Source organism: Scyliorhinus torazame, chromosome 1 (assembly GCF_047496885.1).
Source record: "Scyliorhinus torazame isolate Kashiwa2021f chromosome 1, sScyTor2.1, whole genome shotgun sequence".
Classification (NCBI taxonomy): Eukaryota; Metazoa; Chordata; class Chondrichthyes; order Carcharhiniformes; family Scyliorhinidae; genus Scyliorhinus; species Scyliorhinus torazame.
In genome coordinates this window covers 159,654,097-159,676,114 of record NC_092707.1, presented here as the reverse complement: position 1 = coordinate 159,676,114, position 22,018 = coordinate 159,654,097, and the positions used below count along the sequence as shown (strand labels likewise).

The following is a 22,018-nucleotide window of genomic DNA, read 5'->3' as shown; positions in this document are numbered from 1 at the left end:
ATGGGACACGTTAATAAAGGAAAGCTTCAAATGGAAAGGCCTTCTATCCCTCAGTCTGTGTTGAGTTTCCGCGGAGATCTCCATTGAAGTGTAATTTGGAAGCTCTACTATGGATATCTCTGGTGTTGGGGTAGAAAGGGTTAAAATTTGCCAAGATTCCAGGTCCTGAATGTTGCCAATGACCTTGGGTGCAAATCGTGTGTGCTGATTTGATAATGGCAATGGTTGCGATTGGTGGCGATCCCCTGCACAGCTGAATAGCATGTCGCCAAACTCCCTGTCTGAGGCTCAAACATGGGAGTGGGGGTGGTGTGGTTAGCTAGTTGGGGGTAGAGGGTTGGGGGGGTTGAGGAGAGGGGGTGTGGGGGGGGGGAGGCTTGGGGTCAGTCTCTGTTGAAACCAGTGCCGAACAAAGAAAGTGTGAGCCTGTAATAGAGGGCCAAAGAAAAGTGAACAGAGAAAGAGATGGAAAAGAACAAAGGCAGGAACACCATAGCCTGAGTAAATCTATCGCTCTCAAACTAAAGGTGCATTGTTGATTCAGCGTGTATTGGGAAGAACTGGGTCGGGCACCAAGGGAGGATGAGATTTCCAGTACCTGCATATTGTTTCTTTTGACTGTCAGAATAACATTGCTTTTACTTAGCCAGCATACCAGTGTGTGATTGGCTTATACACATAGATTAGAGGTTTAATGAGTGCAAGGAATGTAGGCTACAGCAAGTGCTAACTTGTAAAAGTGTCTCTCGCCCAGCAAGTGACATTCTTCCTGTTGATAATTGTAGCTTGGATTCCCAGCAGCTTTTCCCAGTAAAACTATCAAGAGTGATGTCCCCTCCCCTAGCCGCCCCTTCCCCTAACCCTTTCCTTTCACCTCCCTTGCCAGGAGCCAGTATAGGTCAAAATGCCCAAGGCGATGAGTTAACGGGTCTAGGTTTGGGCGGAGGGATTTGGATGTGGTTCAGCATGAGGCTTTATGCCAACAGTAGAATTGTAAAGTAATAGTACCTGAAATACTGAAGCTACAAATAAACAGTTCACAGAAAAATAAAATCATACAGTAGAAAATGAGGCCATTTGGCCAAGTATCTCTGTGCCAGCTCTACAGAAGAACAATTCAGTTAATCCCTGCCTTTTTCATAGAGCCCTGCAAAATATTCCGCATCAGTATTCATCCAATTCCCATGTGTTCATTCCTCTATGAATAAAGTCAAGATCGATATGATTTCTTAACAACCTTCTCAATTTATCCAGCCTCCTTTGAAGATTTGTGTACATACATACACCCCAGGTCACTCTGCTCCAGCATCTCCTTAAAATTGTGCCATTTAGCTTATATTGCCCCTCCTTATTCTTCTGACTAATTGCATCATGTCACACTTCACCATGTTAAATTTTATCTGCCTTGTGTGGACCCATTTTACCAGTCTGGCTAAGCTTTCCTGAAATCTGTTGCCATTCTACTCCCAATGTTCATGGCTGTGACTGTGAGAATAATATAGAGCACACCACTGTGGGCACACACAACATGATGTCTGACAGCCTCACTGAGAAACAGCTGACAGTGAGAGACTTGCAGCCATCCCACCTCACACAGTGCTCATTGGATTAATCACAAAGCATTGTTAAATTACACTGTGAACTCAAAGCCCTGCCCTTCAGCCCTGCCACAGGGATGTGGCAATAACTCTGTCCTTTGGAATCAAAAGCCTCCTGTACAGCATGGCTGGCGTGAACCCTGGTTAGTTTTCTATTTGATTCTCGGTTATAGAGTTTAGCAATGTGAAGTGGTGATGTGGAGGCTAGTGGTTTTCTTGTAGACTGGGGCAGACAATGGCCTGGATGGGTTTAGAAATGCTGACACCACCAAAACTGACAGATTGTCCCTATGTCAAGTGATGCACACCCCCCTGCCATTGTTTAGCCATGACACAGTTCTCCTAATCCCACACATTTCCATTGTTTGGCCACAATATACAACATGTTAAATTTCACTGTGTGGGAGGGTGGCAATGATGTGGGCCTGTGAACCATGCAGCTGCGGTGAGAAAGAGCAAGAGACAAAAATAATAGCCAGGCTGGATTTAAAGGGCCAATCTGCAATGGGGTAAAATCATTTCTGTGTTCAAGTCCTGCTCTTCTGTCCCTTTAATCACTAAATTGCAGTTAAGCTTTTGTTTAATTCATAGGATCAGAGAACATAGAAACTAGGAGCAGAGGTAGACCATATGATAGAGCTCTTTGATAAAGCTATCCAATTAATCTCACTCCCTAGCTCTTTCCCCACAGCCCTGCATTATTTTTCCCCTTCATGTATTTATCCAACTCCCTGTTGAAAGTTATTATCATAGATCATAGAATTTACTGTGCAGAAGGAGGCCATTCGGCCCATCGAGTCTGCACCGGCTCTTGGAAAGAGCATCCTACCCAAGGTCAACACCTCCACCCTATCCCCATAACCCAGTAACCCCACCCAACACTAAGGGCAATTTTGGACACTAAGGACAATTTAGCATGGCCAATCCACCTAACCTGCACATCTTTGGACTGTGGGAGGAAACCGGAGCACCCGGAGGAAACCCACGCACACACAGGGAGAACGTGTAGCCTCCGCACAGACAGTGGCCCAAGCCGGGAATCGAACCTGGGACCCTGGAGCTGTGAAGCAATTATTGAGCGGAAGCATGGCCATCAAGTGCATGAAGGAAGTGGGGAATGCGTTAGATGCCAGAATTGAAGTATAGAGATCTGAGCGAGTCAGATTTTTTTTGTAATTGAAAGTACCCAATTATTTTTTTTCCAATTTTGGGACAATTTAGCGTGGCCAATCACCCTACCCTGTACATCGTTGGGTTATGGGTGTGAGACCCACGCAAACACGGGGTGAATGTGCAAACTCCACTCGGACAGTGACCCAGGCCTGGATCAAACCCGGGTACTCGGCGCCTTGAGGCAGCAGTACTAAACACTGGGCCATTGTGCCACCTGCGAGTCAGATGTTTTGAGGAGGTTGCAGAGATAGGGAGCAGCAAGGCCGCTAAGAAAACTGAGCACAAGAATGGGAATTTGAGAATTCAGGCACTGCTGGACCAGGAGCCAATGTCGGTCACCAAACATGGGGCAAGGGGTGAATGGTGCGAGTTTGGATTCAGGCAGCAGGTGAACTGGATAAGCTACAATTTACACAGGGTGGTAGGTGGGAGGCTATGCAGGAAAACATTGGACTAGTTGGGTTTGGGGTAAATCCAATCAATGTTACAGAAGTGGAGAAAGGCGGCCTTGGTGCTGTAGAGGATGTGGGATCAGACCGCCACCAACAGTAGAAGTAAGTGTTTCAGTATTATACCAGTAGCTGGGTTCAATTCATACAATGAAGTTTCAGAATTACAGTGCCAGCGATATATTTTATGAATTCAAGCTCCCGGTGTCAATGTTGGCCGACTGGGAACACGTTTTAGGGGCTGAGCCTCTGAAAAATTTGCCCAACGGAAGAGGAATGTTTACTGCTGAGAGTGAAATATCAGAACAAGCTGAAAGTGATCCCCGCTGTTGACAGCTGTGGAGAATACTGCAGCCAGTTAACTGCAGAAGCATATGGAGGAAGCAGAAGTGAGGTTTAACAGTGAGAGTAATATAGCAAATCTTCTATTCTAATTGTTTCCTTATTCCACATTTCATTTCTGATATGAAGTTGAGCCCTTACCCCAGTAATATTATCCTCTTTACCAAGCCCGGCACTGATGTGTTGGGTGTTCTGGATCACAAACAGGTCACCAACACTTGAAGTGGTGCAACTCTATTTTATTATAAGGTTAACTATATTAGCATACTTGAACTGTGGGTAAATGCAATAACAACTTTAACTGTTGACCCTTGCCTAGTCCTAACCAGGTGATGCACTTAGCACATGGTGAATGGCTGTGTTGCAGGCTGTGAGCTCTGTGCTCTGAGCTGGCTGCTACTAGAATGAGCGGGAACTCTCCTGTCCCCTGTCTTTATAGTGCGTGTGCTCTCACTGGTGATTGGCTGTGGTGTTGTGTATGCTGATTGGTCCCACTGCATGTCCATCAGTGTGTGTGTGTGTGTGTCTGCACCATAATATACTGGTGTATATTATGACATCCCCCCTTTTATATAAAGAACATGTGCCTGCATGACAATAAATATCGTGTAGTGAATGTACCTGACTATGTGTGTGTGTGTTATTTACATGACCATGTACATGAGGATAATCTATTTACACGGGAAGGTGCGTGGTGCAGAGAAATAGGGTGTCACACCAACAACGGAATGAACATTATATACAAACTACTGGAACGATGAAACAGGATAACAGAACAGATCAGAGAGTCCAACATTGTAAAACTCATAAGTCAAGTCTCTGAGGTGGGCGACGAATTCTGGTTGACCGCCTCAAGGGTGGGTCAGGAGCCACCGGCTGAGGAACGGGCTGGGCCACGGCAGAATGAGGAGGATGCAGAGTATTCGGAATCTCCACATAGTCCAGGTTGGGGACAACAGGTGGGCGTGGCACCGGTGGAGGATCACGTAGTGAGCATGGAACAAGACGAAGGGCACGCCGATTGCGGCGGCGTATGGAACCATCTGGCACCAGGAACGAGCGGCGAGCCACCTGCTGAAGAACCACAGCAGTTGCAGACCAGCCACCCTCCAGAAGATGGATGCGGACGTTGTCATTCGGCGCCAGAACAGGGGGATCAATCAACCGAGCGTCATGCGTCGCCTTGTGTTGTGCACGAGACTGTGGCATCCGCTGAAGGACCGGAACGTGGTTGAGGTCTGGGACGTGAATGGACGGCACTGTGGTCCTGAGGGTGCGACCCATGAGCAGCTGGGCTGGGGACAGGCCTGTGGAGAGTGGGGCCGAACGAAAGGCCAGCAAGGCGAGGTAGAAGTCGAATCCTACATCGGCAGCCTTGCAGAGGAGCCGTTTGACGATGTGGATGCCCTTTTCCGCTTTGCCATTGGATTGGGGGTGCAGGGGACTGGATGTCACATGCACAAAGTTGTACCTGCTGGCAAAGTTGGACCATTCCTGGCTCGCGAAGCAGGGGCCATTGTCCGGCATCACAGTGAGTGGGATGCCGTGACGATCAAAGGTCTCCTTGCAGGCACGGATGACCGCCGATGATGTGATGTCGTGCAGGCGTACGACCTCCGGGTAGTTCGAAAAATAGTCTACAATCAGAACATAGTCCCTGCCGAGCGCATGATACAGGTCAACGCCTACCTTAGACCAAGGGGAAGTGACCAATTCATTGGGCTGTAGGGTCTCACGTGGTTGGGCCGTCTGGAACTTCTGACAGGTGGGGCAGTTGAACACTGTGTTGGCGAGGTTCTCATTGATGCCGGACCAGTACACAGCCTCTCGGGCCCTCCGTCGGAACTTCTCCACGTCAAGTTGACCCTCGTGTAGCTGTTCCAAAACGAGCTGGCGCATGCTGTGCGGGATCACGATGCGGTCCAGCTTCAGGAGGACACCATCGACTACTGCCAGATCGTCTCTGATATTGTAGAACAGCGGGCCTTGGCCCTTGAGCCACCCGTCCGTCATGTGGCGCATGACACGCTGTAGTAGGGGGTGAGCCGCAGTCTTGCAGCGAATGTGGATAAGGCGTTCATCCGTGGCCGGTAGATTGGAGGCCGTGAAGGCCACATGGGCGTCAACCTGGCAGACATAGCGAACCACTCTGGGTCGCACGGGGTGTTGACTGCCCTGGACAGAGCGTTGGCTATGATCAGGTCCTTGCCCGGGGTGTATAGGAGCTGGAAATCGTACCGCCGGAGTTTAAGCAGAATGCGCTGGAGGCGAGGAGTCATATCATTCAGGTCTTTTTGTGTAATGTTGACCAGCGGCCGATGGTCGGTCTCGACAGTGAATTGGGGGAGGCTGTATACGTAATCATGAAATTTGTCGACCCCAGTCAACAGGCCCAGGCATTCCTTTTTGATCTGCAAGTAGCGCTGTTCCGTGGGGGTCATGGCGCGTGACGCATATGCAACGGGGGCCCATGATGAGGCCTCATCGCGTTGCAGGAGCACCGCCCCAATGCCAGATTGGCTGGCATCCGTTGAAATTTTTGTTTCCTTCGTGGGATCAAAAAATGCCAATACCGGGGCCGTGGTAAACTTGGTCTTAAGCTCCTCCCATTCGCGCTCGTGGGCAGGAAGCCAGTGGAAGTCTGTCGTCTTCCTGACCAGGTTCCGAAGAGCTGTGGTATGGGAGGCGAGGTTGTGAATGAACTTCCCCAGGAAGTTGACCATGCCCAAAAATCGGAGGACCGACTTCTTATCCGCTGGCTTCTGCATGGCCGTGATGGCTGCCACCTTGTCCGCATCAGGCCGCACACCCAACCGGGAGATGTGGTTCCCTAGGAACTTGAGTTCCGCTGGCCGAAGGAACATTTGGCTCTGTTGAGGCGAAGGCCTTGATCCCGTATTCATTTGAAAACGCGCTGGAGGCAACTGATATGCTCCTGCGGGGTGGTGGACCAAATGATGATGTTGTCAAGATAGACACGCACACCCTCAATGCCCTCCATCATTTGCTCCATGATCCGGTGGAATACTTCTGATGCCGATATATTCCCAAACGGCATCCTGTTGTAGCAGTATCTGCCAAACGGGGTGTTCAAGGTACACAGCTTTCTGCTGGACCTGTCTAGTTGAATTTGCCAGAATCCTTTCAAGGCGTCAAGTTTGGTGAAGATGTTGGTCCGAGCCATCTCGCTCGTGATCTCCTCGCGCTTGGGGATAGGGTAATGCTCCCTTATTATGTTGCGATTCAGATCCTTTGGGTCAATGCAGATCTGGAGCTCGTCGGAAGGCTTCTTTACGCACACCATGGAACTGACCCAGTCGGTTGGTTCCATCACTCTGGACAGCACTCCTTGGTCATATCATAGAATTTACAGTGCAGAAGGAGGACATTCGGCCCATCGAGTCTGCACCGGCTCTTGGAAAGAACAACCTACCCAAGGTCAACACCTCCACCCTATCCCCATAACCCAATAACCCCACCCAACACTAAGGGCAATTTTGGACACTAAGGGCAATTTATCATGGCCAATCCACCTAACCTGTACATCATTGGACTGTGGGAAGAAACCGGAGCACCCGGAGGAAACCCACGCACACACAGGGAGGATGTGCAGACTCCGCACAGACAGTCACCCAAGCCGGAATCGAACCTGGGACTCTGGAGCTGTGAAGAAATTGTGCTATCCACAATGCTACCGTGCTCCTGGATGTCCTGCAGCTGCTGCTTGTGGTGATCCTTGAAGGGTGCTGGGACTCTGCGAGGTGCATGAACCACAGGCGTGGCGTCTTGTTTGAGCAGGATTTTGTAAGTGTATGGAAGCGTGCCCATGCCTTCGAAAACATCGTGGTGCTGGCCGATGATGGCATTGAGTTGCGCCCTGCAGTCCGCATCCTGGAAGGCAGACGTGTCCTCTGGCGAGAGAGAGTGTACTCGTTGAACGAGGTTTCGGAGTTTGCACGCCTGTGTGCCTAGCAGAGTGTCCTTCGAGGAGCCCACGCTCTCGAAGGGAAGGATGGCTTTTCGCGAGTTGTGCATCACTTCGAGTTGGCATGAACCGGTAGCAGGAATGACGTTGCCATTGTAGTCCACTAGTTGGCAGGTCAACAGAAGAATGGTTGGTTTAACCCCAAGGGTCTGAAAGGCTGACCATGCTAGGAGATTAGCAGAAGCACCAGTGTCCAGGCGGAATCGTATCTGGGATCGGTTGACCGTTAGGTTGGCACACCACTCGTCGTCTGGATCAATGCTGTGCACCGACAGCGGCTGGTGGTTTTGAATCGTGGACAGCCTGTTCTTTGTTATAACAGTGACTCGAAAAGGCTCCCTCGGGTCCTCAGTGTCACTGGTCTGCGGGAAGTCGGAATCGGACTCGGTTTGGGTAAACTGCTTGTTGCAGGGTTCTTTGGAGGTTTATTTCATTTCCTGATTCAATTTGAGGGATTGTGCTGTCATTCCAGGTGAAGGAAGGTTGTTTTTCAGCTTTAAAAGATTTTTTCTTTGATTTGCGACGTTTCCACTTTAAATGGGCGTGGTCCGGGGCCTCTGACGTCATGACGCGCATGACGTAGCACGTAGGAGGCGTTTGCACATGCGCAGATCGCGGTTCCTTTACTGATGGCCGTTTTCGTGATTGCGCATGCGCGGCGTCGCACAACTGCGCAAATGCAGACACTTTAGAAAGATGGCTGCCGACCAAAATCGTTCTCTGCTCTGGGATTTTGGCCTCGAGGTGAGTACTGGCGCTTCTCTTACCTTTCCTTGCTGGTTGGAGTGTGTTTTCCTCACAGTATTTGCTGAATTTGTCCAGGACTGCCTGGAAGTCGCTCCTATTTTGGAGAACTTGAATTTTTAAAAGATTTCTTCTGCTCTGGCACCGGCGATGGTGAGGAGAAGCTCTATTTTTTAAGGATCGGCCAGGTCTTCTAGTTCGGCTGCCAGCAGGAAGATTTCAAACTTTTGCCGGAATGCCCGCCAGTTTTCGCGGAGATCGCCGTGGCACTGGAGCTGCTGCGGAACCCGGATCTTGAACATCTTGCCTGGGTGACATTGCTGGTTGTCACTGTATGGCTATCTGGACTGAACCAGTTCACTCCTGGTATCATGATGTGTTGTGTGTTCTGGATCACAAACAGGTCACCAGCACTTGAAGTGGTGCAACTCTATTTTATTATAAGGTTAACTATATTAACATACTTGAACTGTGGGTAAATGCAATACCAGCTTTAACTGTTGACCCTTGCCTAGTCCTAACCAGGTGATGCACTCAGCACATGGTGAATGTCTGTGTTGCAGGCTGTGAGCTCTGTGCTCCGAGCGGGCTGCTACTAGAATGAGCGGGAACTCTCCTGTCCCGTGTCTTTATAGTGCGTGTGCTCTCACTGGTGATTGGCTGCGGTGTTGTGTATGCTGATTGGTCCCACTGCATGTCCATCAGTGTGTGTGTGAGTGTCTGCACCATAATATACTGGTGTATATTATGACAAGCACCAGACAAGCAACATGTGGGGAGATATGGAAGGGATATCATTGTGAGTTCCAATATTTGAGTTGCCGATGAGATTAATAAGGAGCATGGAGGTGAGGCTATCACTGCGTTCAAATGACAGCTATGAATGTTTTAGTAAACAGGCCCCTCATATGATAATTCCCTATTTTGGCTAGGCCAACAAGCAAAATTCAATGATAGACAAATCATCCCAGACACATTTTCTTGTAAATCCTGGCAGAATGTGATCCAGTGTCAGAGCACATCACTGACTGATTTGCTTCTGGACTGGCAATGCAACAAAACTTTAGTAAGTGGAAGGGCTTGTTGTACCTGTAAAACCTCAGGGGCGAAATTCTCCGGTATCGGCGCGATGTCCGCCGACTGGTGCCAAAAACGGCACAAATCAGTCGGGCATCGCGTTGCCCCAAAGGGGCGGAATCCTCCGCATCTTTGGGGGCCGAGCCCCAACCTTGAGGGGCTAGGCCCGTGCCGGACTAATTTCCACCCCGCCAGCTGGCGGAAAAGGCCTTTGGTGCCCCACCAGCTGGCGCGGAAATGACATCTCCGGGCGGCGCATGCGCGGGAACGTTAGCGGCCGCTCACGGCATCCCCGCGCATGCGCTGTGGAGGGAGTCTCTTCCGCCTCCGCCATGGTGGAGACCGTGGCTAAGGCGGAAGGAAAAGAGTGCCCCCACGGGACAGGCCCGCCCGCGGATCGGTGGGCCCCGATCGCAGGCCAGGCCACCGTGGAGGCACCCCCCGGGGCCAGATCACCCCGCGACCCCCCCCCAGGACCCCGGAGCCCGCAAGCGCAGCCTTGTCCCGCCGGTAAGGTAGGTGGTTCAATCCACGCCGGTGGGACAGGCACCCTAGCAGCGGGACTTTGGCCCATCCGGGCCGGAGAATCGCGGGGGGGTGCCCGCCAACCGGCGCGGCGCGATTCCCGCCCCTGCCGAATCTCCGGTGCCGGAGAATTCGGCAACCGGTGAGGGCGGGATTCACCCGGCAGGGGGTCAGAGAATCTCGCCCCAGGTGCTTTTGACCAGTTCACTTACTCAAAGGTTTTACCCAGGGTGTCTTGATTTACGAGGAAACAAACCACAAACACGAGTTCAAAATCCAATGATATTTATTAAACACAATTAACCCTTAAATTACCCGCAAAATACTAGAGGTGCCCAAGATCAGTGCAGACTACCCACAAAGATGTCTTGGTAGATCTATGGGTCTGATTGCTGGAGTTCCTCTGGCCCATTTTTTTTTCATTTAGAGTACCCAATTATTTTTTTCCAATTAAGGGGCAATTTAGTGTGGCCAATCCACCTACCCTGCACATGTTTGGGTTGTGGGGGTGAAACACATGCAGACACGGGGAGAATGTGCAAATTCCACATAGACAGTGACCAGGGCCGAGATTCGAACCTGGGTCCTCAGCGCCATATGCAGCAGTGCTAACCACTGTGCCACCATGTTGCCCTCCTGGCCCATCTTCACAAAGGTGATACTCACTGGCGGTCTTTTCTTTCCTTCCTTCTGGTCTAGTCTTCACTTCTCTTATCTGGTCACGGTCACCTTGTACGCCGAGTCTTCGCTGCCAAGGGGTCCAGAGTGCCTGTTTGTATCCTCCCTCTGGCTTTGCGTCCTTCTCCCACTTCCTGTGGCTTTTTGGCCAATGGGATATCGAAAGGGGATTTTAGTGTCCAATGATCCGATTGATGCCCCCTTGGGCCCGCCCCAGGTGTCCATCTCCAGTGGCCTTGTTGCACGTATACCTTGCCAAATAAGGTGACGGCAGAAACTCCAGGCTGGCCTGGTCTGGGTTTGCAACAATAGATCGGTGCATACCAATCAGATCGATTATCTCTTGATGGCCGATTGACAGCGCATGTCCGGACATGTATTGGCAGCTTGTCTGACCATTAGTGTATTCAAACTTGGTCAGTCCAAATTCCCATGAGGTTGTGCTGGAGCGACTGTGGCTTGTTTTAAAGTGCCCAATTCTTTCAGTTAAAATGGACAATTTCAATCGGGCCTCAATGCTGGGCCTTGGTAGGTCATCACAGGCTGTGAAGGAGGAGGCAGAAGCTATAAGTATTGGTGTTGGCATAAACGTATGTATTGTAAATTTACAATGCTGAGAATTCACAAAGAGCATTTGCTGTGGCCTGTGTCTAGTTCAGGCCACTGTGCCTAAGGAAGAATATCCTGGCCTTGAAGGAGTTTAGCATAGATTCACTCGAATTATGCCATGGTTGAAGGGGTAAAGTATGACAAAAGCAAATTATTGCAGATGCTGGAATCTGAAACAAAAAGCAGAAAACGTTGTACAATCTCAGCAGGTCTGACAACATGGTTCGCGATTTTATGGCCACGTCGCACGTGAGCGAGAGCACTACAAAGCAGTTAGATTGCGGGAGAGCCCAAAATTGGCAACCGCACAGGGCTTCTATTGGTTTGCGATCTAAGTGGCCTGATTGGTGAAATCAGGATCCTGGCGTGGCATGAAATGAATAATAACCGCTTATATAATAATAAGTCAATCTTATTAATAAAGACTTAATAAAGTCAATCTCCATACAATTAACGGGAACCGCCCCCCCCCCCCCCCCCCCCCCCCATCTAACGGCCGACCATGATGCTGTGGTCATGCGGGTGCCGATTAGTACACCTTTTAAAAACGTGAAGCTAGCGGATGACTGCTGTGGGGATCCAAGAGGTGAGTAGCCATCTTCGATCCCAGGCAATGAGCCCGGGGTACTGGGGTTGCTGCACCAGTGCTCGGGGAGAGGGAGTGAGTGAGCTACCGTGGGGGTGGGTGGTGGGTGCCTAAGCGCCTGTGTCTACGATGCCACTTCCTGGATGTGTGTACCTAAAATGGTGGCAACTCCAGCCAGCCCCTGCTTGTATGTCCCACCAACTACCCATAACTCCCAGTGAAGGCTATTGCTAATAGGGAATTGGCAATCATAGCTAAGTGAGCACTTCACTGCAGCCTCACGACGCCAAGGTCCCAGGTTCGATCCCAGCTCTGAGTCACTGTCCATGTGGAGTTTGCACATTCTCCCCGTGTTTGCGTGGGTTTCACCCCCACAACCCAAAAGATATGCAGGCTAGGTGGATTGGACATGCTAAATTGCCCCTTAATTGGAAACAATTGATTGGGTACTCTGAATTTGGAAAAAAAAAAGGTGAGCACTTCACAACTCCCAAGTGGATTCCCATGGGAAGGTGTGCCATATAGCATGCAGGAGTTGTTGCCTGGCATCCCAATCAGACCGTGAGGCCTGGAGACTGCAGGAGGCAACGCCTAGGACACAGCGGCCAACATCTGGACACTGAAGGGCCGGGTCCCAGCACCTGTTGTGTCCAGGAATGCATGGGAGGGGCGAGTTGGATGGCAGGGGATGTCGTGGAGGGGGGCGCATGCGGATTGGAGGATCCTAGGGTAGAAGACACCAGTCTCACAGCTGGTCGCCAGTCTCACAACCTTGCAGACTTGACACCACATGGAGGAGGAGGAGGATACCTGCTCCCGGTGGCTGTCAACGTCACTGCAGCCCTGAACTTTTCACCTCAGGATCATCCCAGGATGCCCTGTTTACCTGTGCAGCTCAAAATATAAAATTTGATCTGGACCGACCCCAAATAGATGCCCAGGCAGAGGGATTCTCCGCTATCGATTGGATACTCTAGGTCCAGGGGGTAATACATGGCACGCGTGTGGGCCTTGTGCGTACCGAACGTCAGGGAGTGCCTTACATCAACAGGACGAGGTTCCACTCCCTGAAAGTCCAGCTCATGAAGATCATGCACATGTGTGCCCGCTTCCCGGGGAATGTGCACAACAGCTACATACTGGGGCAGTTGGACATCCCCACCCTCTTTGAGGAACAGCCCAAGATGGCCCGTTGGCTCTTGGGGAATAAGGGGTACCTGCTGAGGACCTGGCTAATGACGCCATTACAGATACCGGTGAACCGATCCAACAAGGCCCATTCAAACATCCGTGTTGTCATTGAGCTGTGCAATGGACTTCTCAAAATGCACTAAAGTACACCCCCGGAGGGATGCCCACCATGGTGATCTGCAGTGCCCTCCACAACGGCACAGCAGCGGGCCGATATGCTGGAAGTGAAGGGGGAGAAACACACTGCCACTCGTAGGAGGAGGATGAGTAGGTGCTGGACCAGGAAGGTTGAAGGATGAGCCTGGGGCGGACCCATCGGACCCTTTGGATGATGGAGAACAGGCGGAACCGCCAAGTGTCCGGCAAACTGGAGGGCCAGGGCGGTCATCACCCTCGCCCGTTTCACATAGGACATGGCTGCATCCGACATCTCCCTCCCCCCTCCCCCCTCCTCCTTTCCTCCCCATTCATTCCCGCCTACCCACTACCCTGTTCCACCCTCCCAGGGTCTGTGTAACATCACCCCAGGGTACTGGGATTGTGGCGGCACTGCCAACGGGTCACTGTCGAGGGCAAGGGGGCGACGATAACCCGCTGAGAGCTGAGCGCTGGTGTTCTTCAATCTATGCCACAGTCTGACTCCTGCCTGTCTGCTGTGTGCTTGCTCACACCCATCACCTGCACGTGGTGTGTCCGGGTAGGGGGGAAAATCCGGGACCACCCTACCTGGGGAGGTGGGGCAGGTGATTGGTAGTTGGTCACATTGCGGAAGATAGTGCCAGAGGTCATGGCCGGGATTCTCCTACCCCATGCTGGGTTGGAGAATCCCCGGGGGGGCGGGACAATCACGCCACACCACCCCGACACCGGCTCGCCAATTCGCCGGCGCCGATTCTCGGGCGCCGCAGGCCTCGACAGGCCGAGTGGCCGCTGAGTTCGGCCGAGTCCCTCCAGCATGGGTCACATATGGTTCCACACAGCGGGACCTGGAAGTTCTGTGTGCGGGGGACGGGGGGATCCGACCCCGGGCGGGGGGGGGGGGGGGGTCTCCACGGTGGCCTGGCCCGCGATCAGTGCTACCCAATCGGCGGGCGGGCTAGTTCTGTGGGGGCCTATGTTCCACCAAGCTGAGCCCCAGTAGGGCTCCACCATATTGCCCGGGGGCCGGTGTGGAGACAGGAACCCACGCGCATGCAGGGAATCACGGGCCATGGCGCGCATGCGCGAACACGCGCCGGCCGTGTCGCACTGGGTGGAGCTGCGGAGACCACTCCGGCGCCGACCTAGCCCCCGAGGAAAGGGAGCATACATAGAACATAGAACATAGAACATAGAACATAGAACATAGAACAATACAGCGCAGTACAGGCCCTTCGGCCCACGAGGTTGCACCGAAACAAAAGCCATCTAACCTACACTATGCCATTATCATCCATATGTTTATCCAATAAACTTTTAAATGCCCTCAATGTTGGCGAGTTCACTACTGTAGCAGGTAGGGCATTCCACGGCCTCACTACTCTTTGCGTAAAGAACCTACCTCTGACCTATATCTATTACCCCTCAGTTTAAAGTTATGTCCCCTCGTGCCAGCCATTTCCATCCGCGGGAGAAGGCTCTCACTGTCCACCCTATCTAACCCCCTGATCATTTTGTATGCCTCTATTAAGTCTCCTCTTAACCTTCTTCTCTCCAACGAAAACAACCTCAAGTCCATCAGCCTTTCCTCATAAGATTTTCCCTCCATACCAGGCAACATCCTGGTAAATCTCCTCTGCACCCGCTCCAAAGCCTCCACGTCCTTCCTATAATGCAGTGACCAGAACTGTACGCAATATTCCAAATGCGGCCGTACCAGAGTTCTGTACAGCTGCAACATGACCTCCTGACTCCGGAACTCAATCCCTCTACCAATAAAGGCCAACACTCCATAGGCCTTCTTCACAACCCTATCAACCTGGGTGGCAACTTTCAGGGATCTATGTACATGGACACCTAGATCCCTCTGCTCATCCACACTTTCAAGAACTTTACCATTAGCCAAATATTCCGCATTCCTGTTATTCCTTCCAAAGTGAATCACCTCACACTTCTCCACATTAAACTCCATTTGCCACCTCTCAGCCCAGCTCTGCAGCTTATCTATATCCCTCTGTAACCTGCTACATCCTTCCACACTATCGACAACACCACCGACTTTAGTATCGTCTGCAAATTTACTCACCCACCCTTCTGCGCCTTCCTCTAGGTCATTGATAAAAATGACAAACAGCAACGGCCCCAGAACAGATCCTTGTGGTACTCCACTTGTGACTGTACTCCATTCTGAACATTTCCCATCAACCACCACCCTCTGTCTTCTTTCAGCTAGCCAATTTCTGATCCACATCTCTAAATCACCCTCAATCCCCAGCCTCCGTATTTTCTGCAATAGCCTACCGTGGGGAACCTTATCAAACGCTTTGCTGAAATCCATATACACCACATCAACTGCTCTACCCTCATCTACCTGTTCAGTCACCTTCTCAAAGAACTCAATAAGGTTTGTGAGGCATGACCTAACCTTCACAAAGCCATGCTGACTATCCCTGATCATATTATTCCGATCTAGATGATTATAAATCTTGTCTCTTATAATCCCCTCCAAGACTTTACCCACTACAGACATGAGGCTCACCGGTCTATAGTTGCCGGGGTTGTCTCTGCTCCCCTTTTTGAACAAAGGGACCACATTTGCTGTCCTCCAGTCCTCTGGCACTATTCCTGTAGCCAATGATGACATAAAAATCAAAGCCAACGGTCCAGCAATCTCTTCCCTGGCCTCCCAGAGAATCCTAGGATAAATCCCATCAGGTCCCGGGGACTTATCTATTTTCAGCCTGTCCAGAATTGCCAACACCTCCTCCCTACGTACCTCAATGCCATCTATTCTATTAGCCTGGGGCTCAGCATTCTCCTCCACAACATTATCTTTTTCCTGAGTGAACACTGACGAAAAATATTCATTTAGTATCTCGCCTATCTCTTCAGACTCCACACACAATTTCCCATCCCTGTCCTTGACTGGTCCTACTCTTTCCCTAGTCATTCGCTTATTCCTGACATACCTATAGAAAGCTTTTGGGTTTTCCTTGATCCTTCCTGCCAAATACTTCTCATGTCCCCTCCTTGCTCGTCTTAGCTCTCTCTTTAGATCCTTCCTCGCTACCTTGTAACTATCCATCGCCCCAACTGAAACTTCACACCTCATCTTCACATAGGCCTCCTTCTTCCTCTTAACAAGAGATTCCACTTCCTTGGTAAACCACGGTTCCCTCGCTCGACGCCTTCCTCCCTGCCTGACCGGTACATACTTATCAAGAACGCGCAGTAGCTGATCCTTGAACAAGCCCCACTTATCCAGTGTGCCCAACACTTGCAGCTAATACCTGATGATCGAGGACCGTTGACGCCAGAGTGGTTGCCGCTGCTTTTCACGCCGGTGTCAGATTGGAGAATCCGGCCCATACATCTCGGGTGCAACATTTAAAACATTTTTTTAGAGTGCCCAATTAATCTTTTACAATTACAGGGCAATTTAGCGTGACCAATCCACCTACCCTGCACACCTTTGGGTTGTGAGGGTGAAACCCACGCAGACACAGGGAGAATGTGCAAACTCCACATGGACAGAGAGCCAGAGCCAGGATCAAACCTGAGACCTCGGCGCCATGAGGCAGCAATGCTAACTACTGTGCCACCGTGCTGCCCTTGGGTACAACACTTTTTAATGCTGTACATATGTGTCCCCAACTGCACCTAGCCTCCCGATGGTGCTGCACCCTCCTTTTCCACCTATCCCTCCCTTCCTCTACACCTTCCCCCCACCCTCCTACCCCCTTCCCCCTCCTCCATGACTCCCTTCCCCCTCACCCCCAGCACCCCCCTTTCCTCCCATTGCCCTCTGTGATCCTCAACACGCTGTACCATTGCATCAAGGTGTGTCCCCAGAATGCAAATCAGAGGTGGAGGCAGCCTGCTGTTTACCAAGCCCCATGGCCTTTAATGCCCCTGTCCTCTGGGGGTCATGGGGCTGGAGGACCGGGCCCACTTGCCGGCGGCACATGCCTTATCATTCTACCTTGTTCAAGGGGTTGACTCCAAGACGCGCTGTTGCCAGGGTGGGGGGAGAACTTGGGAGAGCTGGTTGCCACCTTAGGATGGCTCTGGGTTGGCACCCAGCACCCTCTCCCGGTCAGTGCCCCTCAGGCCATGGAGGTCACGTCGGGACAGAGGGGCAGCTGGATTGAGCCCCAGCTGCCCCTGCATCATCTGGCTCTGTCAGCCCTGGTGGCTCCCCATTCTCTGCAGCATTGTGTCAACACCCTCGGAAACGCTCCTCAGTGACTGGGACATGCTCTGGAACCCGGCAAGGTTCCCCAGCGACCAGGGGGAGTACCTCAGCAATACCCACCTGAGACTGGGACATGCACCTCAACATCTCAGAATGATCCATCTGAGACTGGGACATGTTCCCCAGTGAGTCAGACATGCTACTGAGGCCCTCACCCATGGCCATCATGACTGAGCCACACCTTGGACGCCACCAATCATGCTGCCAGTGTCATGCATCAGGCTCTCCATTGAGCAGTGTTGGCCTCGGTGCAAAGGGTTGCTGGTGCTATCTCCTGCCCCGTAGCCTCTGGTACACCTCCAGTTGGTTTTGGACCTGCTGGAGTGTCACTAACATCCCTCTCTGAATATCATGGCCGCACCCTATCGTCTGCATCAGCTCTGGGTAGACCTGGTCCAGAGGCTGAGCATCCGGCTGGGACCCAGCTGGGTCCTTGGATCCAGCAGACCCCCGACTGTTGTCTCGCCTGGGCATTCCTGTCTCAACCTGATGTGCATCAGCCACTGTGTGGTGCTCACAGAATGTGCCTAAGAAGCCTGTCCACTACTGTTGCCCACCGATGTGTGTGGCTCTGCGCTGGTGGAGGGTGGGGGGTGATAGCTGTGCTGTGAATATGGTGGTCTCCTTGGAGCTTTCCTCCGAGGGGTTATCTTGTGAAGCAGGGTGGGGGACCATCCTGGTTGGGCAGGCACCGTCAGATGGAGATCCTGCGGGATAGTGGCCATGTGGAAGGATCGTTCTGTATGGCATCAACAACTCATGTGTGACAGGTCATCTGAGCGGTGGCTGATGGATCCTCATCACTGCACGATACACCAACCTCTACGTCGGTGACCACAATCTGTCCCCGGCGACCTCCAGGGGCCACTCCTCGTAGAAGGACCTCTGATGTTCGGCACTCTGCCGCCCCTGTGGGCCCTCTCTCGTCTTTTGTGAGCCAACGTCTCCTGCGGGGACACTAGAGGGCACCGTGAGCCGCATGAAGCGTTCATTCCGGAGGGCGGGGAGAATGGGGGGTGCGATGGTGGGGGCAGGCGTGGGCAACACTGCTGGACATGGGTGGGTGGGGTCACGTTATGGTGCTGGGCATGGGTGCTGGTAAGCGGGGGCGGGTGCTGGGCCAGGGTTGGGACAATGCCAGGGGGCCACCCGTGTGATCCGGTGGATGTTGTTGATCTTCTTACGGCACTGGGCGCCAGTTCTCCTGGTGACCCTCCACGAGCTGTCGGCCATTGCTACTTCCTCCCACATGACATTGGCTGCCCTGCGGCTGACCCTCCGAGCCCCTCGGGGGGAACAGAGCATCCCGTCTATACTCAACCATGTCCAACATTCTGGCCAGGTCGGCATCCTCTTATCGTGGGGCTGGTCTCCTCGGTGGCATGGCTGCGAGCTGTGTGGGGTCTGCAATGCACAATCAGTTTAAGTGCTGTTCCCCCTTGTTGGCAGGGAGCTGGCAAGCGCAGTCCCAACGAATCAGTTGGCGGGACCATCATTTACAGCGTGAAGCCCATGGGGCCTCGTTAAGTGGACTAATTAACGTTTGATATCAGTGATGGCCTTGCTGGGTCAAGATTCGGGAACCTCATGGCTGTTCTCGCTCGTTACCACACTTACAAACTGTTCCAGTAAATCACACCCTAATGTGCAGAGGGAACAGAGCTAATGTTTCAAGTCTGAATGAGTCTTTGTCAATTATGAAGAAAGGTTGCATAGGCTAGGTTGGTATTCTCTTGTGCACAGAAGACTCGGGGCTGATCTAATTGATCTAATTGTTTCATATGGTTCAAATATTTGATAATGTAAATCAAAAGAGACAATTTCCTTTGATGGGAGAGTCCAGAACAAAGTGCATAACCTTAAAATTAGATAGTCTGTTCAGAGGCGATGAAAGGAAAGACACAGAAGGCACTGAACATTTTAAAATCTGAGCCCAAAAAAACTATTGAAGCTGGGGTGTGGAGAAGTTAGGCATTAATTGTAAATTTCAAAACTGAAATTGCTAGATTTTGGCTTGGCAAGGGTATTAAAGGATATGGATCCAAATTAGGTAGATGGAGCTAAGATACAGATCAGCCATGATCTATTTGAAATATGGAACAAATCTAATATTCATAATAATGAGGTGCAAAATGTCCTAATCTTCAAAGCTACAGTACAGGTAGTGCACATTCTCAGCTACAGTACAGGTAGTACACATTCTCAGCTACAGTACAGGTAGTGCACATTCTCAGCTACAGTACAGGTAGTGCACATTCTCAGCTACAGTACAGGTAGTACACATTCTCAGCTACAGTACAGGTAGTACACATTCTCAGCTACAGTACAGGTAGTACACATTCTCAGCTACAGTACAGGTAGTACACATTCTCAGCTACAGTACAGGTAGTACACATTCTCAGCTACAGTATAGGTAGTACACATTCTTACCTGTTCCGAGTCTCAATGCTGGGTGAATTGCACTGAACGTCTTCATCACTATAAACTATATGATTTCCATGATAAAGTGCCATCAGCTTGCACAGGGAGTAGGCCCAAACTTTGGACCTAGATCAGACTGTTTCAACTCCATGTGGTAAGCCCAATTTGCGTGCCTTCAGTTTTCTCCAAGATGTGCCTCTGAGCTAGACCTCCACTTTTTTCTGCAATTCAAATACTGCACATATAGCCAAATTATTGCAGTGTTAATGTAAGCCTACTTATCATAGAATCATAGAATTTACAGTGCAGAAGGAGGCCATTCGGCCCAAGGAGTCTGCACCGGCCCTTACAAAGAGCACCCTACTGAAGCCCACATATCTATCCTATCCCCGTAACCCAGTAACCCCCACTTAACATTTTTTGGACACTAAGGGCAATTTAGCACGGCCAATCCACCTAACTCTCACATCTTTGGACTGTGGGAGGAAACCGGAGCACCCAGAGGAAACCCATTCATACACGGGGAGAATTTGCAGACTCCGCACAGACAGTGACCCAGCCTTGTGAGAATAAAGATTATGAATTAAGTACGATGGTGTTGCTCATTACGGAACCTCAAAGCAGGTAAATTTATTTCATTTGTTATTTTGTAGTGAAACCTTTATCCATTATGATGTACAAAAATGGGTTATTGCGTAATTTGTCAAGATGAAGTTGGTGGGCCTATTATATCTGGGGAGGAGCGTCTGTCAAATTCTAGTGTCCGAATCTTTTCTTTTAGAGATTGTTCATTCTCAGGATTTGGACATCGCTGGCGAGGATAGCATTAATTGCACATCCCAATTGCCCTGAGATTGCTGAAGGGGCCACAGAAATGAGCCACTGCAGTCCATGTGATAACAATGCTATGCGGTTTGGTACAACTGCAGTCAGGCATGCTGATGCAGCTCTGGAGTTGTATATAGTCCAAACAACAGAAGTATAGATTGATACAGCACAGAAAGAAGTCATTCATCCTATCGTGTCTGCTAATTGATAAAGTTATCCAATTAGTTCCACTTGTTTGTCTGTTTCCCTTATCCCTATAATTTTTCCCCCTCAAGTATTTCTCCAGGTCCCTTTTCAAAAATTATTTTTTTTAAAATCTTTTTATTCTCCTCATTTTCTTCAAATAAGCAACAAAAGAAAAAACAAACAAAAAAACGAATACAATATCAATCCCCCAAACAAAAACAGCACCCACCTCAATATACAGACCAAAACATCCACCCATACATTCCAGGTAGAAAATTAACAGTCTATCAGTAAACAGTGTAATCAAAGACAACAATAGCCCCAGCAACCCCCCCTACCCCAATGTCCAATGGCAACCAGTTCTCTAAAGCGCATAATAAACAGTCCCCATGAATCGTAGAACCCGCCCCGTGGCAAGTGTGTGCACGAACAGGGTGAGGCCGGAATACTTTAGGCTCCACCGGGGGACGAGGCAGGGTTTTGCTGAGGCATTGTCCAAGATCTTGGACAAGCGGGTGGTGCCGAGTCCAGAGATAGCGATCTTTAGTGTGTCGGACGATCCGGGAGTTCAGGAAGCGAAAGAGGCCGACGTATTGGCATTTGCCCCCCTGGTAGCCCGGAGACGGATCCTTTTAATGTGGAGGGACTCGAAGCCCCCGAGTATGGAGACCTGGGTTGGTGACATGGCTGGGTTTCTCAAGTCTCGAGAAAATAAAGTTTGCCTTGAGAGGGTCCATGGCGGGGTTCTCTCGGAGGTGGCAGCCGTTCCTCGACTTTCTAGGAGAGCAGTAATGTTCAGCAGCATCCCGGGGTTGGGGGGGGGGGGGTTAATCGTTACATTGTATTGTCCTTTTCCTTGTATATATGGTTAACTTATATTTCATTTTGTCATGTTCATGGTTGCACATGGTCATGCAAAATTACGTTTTTGACAAAAATTTTGAATAAAAGTAATTTTTTTTAAAAAATTGTAGAACCCTGCCTTCATCCCCCTCAGCTCAAACTTCACCTTCTCGAGAGTCAGAAATTAAATTAGAGCCCCCCTGCCAAGCCAAGGCACAGGACGGAGAAGCTGACCTGCACCCCAACAGGACTCGCCTCCGGGCAATCAGCGAGGCGAAGGCTAAAACATTGCCCCCGCACCCACCTGCAGCTCGGGCCAGTCCGACACCCCGAAAATGCCCTGGTTCCAAGTTCATGTGTAGTGCCCCCGAGATGACACTGAAAAACTCC

At 50.8% G+C, this 22,018-nt stretch overlaps 1 protein-coding gene across 2 annotated transcripts in view; it reads left to right on the top strand.

Moving 5' to 3' along the window:
* Positions 1-1,670: 1,670 nt before the first annotated feature.
* LOC140415638 (phosphatase and actin regulator 4-like) overlaps positions 1,671-22,018 on the top strand; it is a 372,692-nt gene continuing 352,344 nt past the window's right edge. For both annotated transcript variants that reach the window (XM_072501076.1, XM_072501075.1), the window contains exon 1: positions 1,671-1,741. The gene's annotated coding sequence lies outside the window, so the exon portion shown is untranslated. The remainder of the gene's footprint in view (positions 1,742-22,018) is intronic.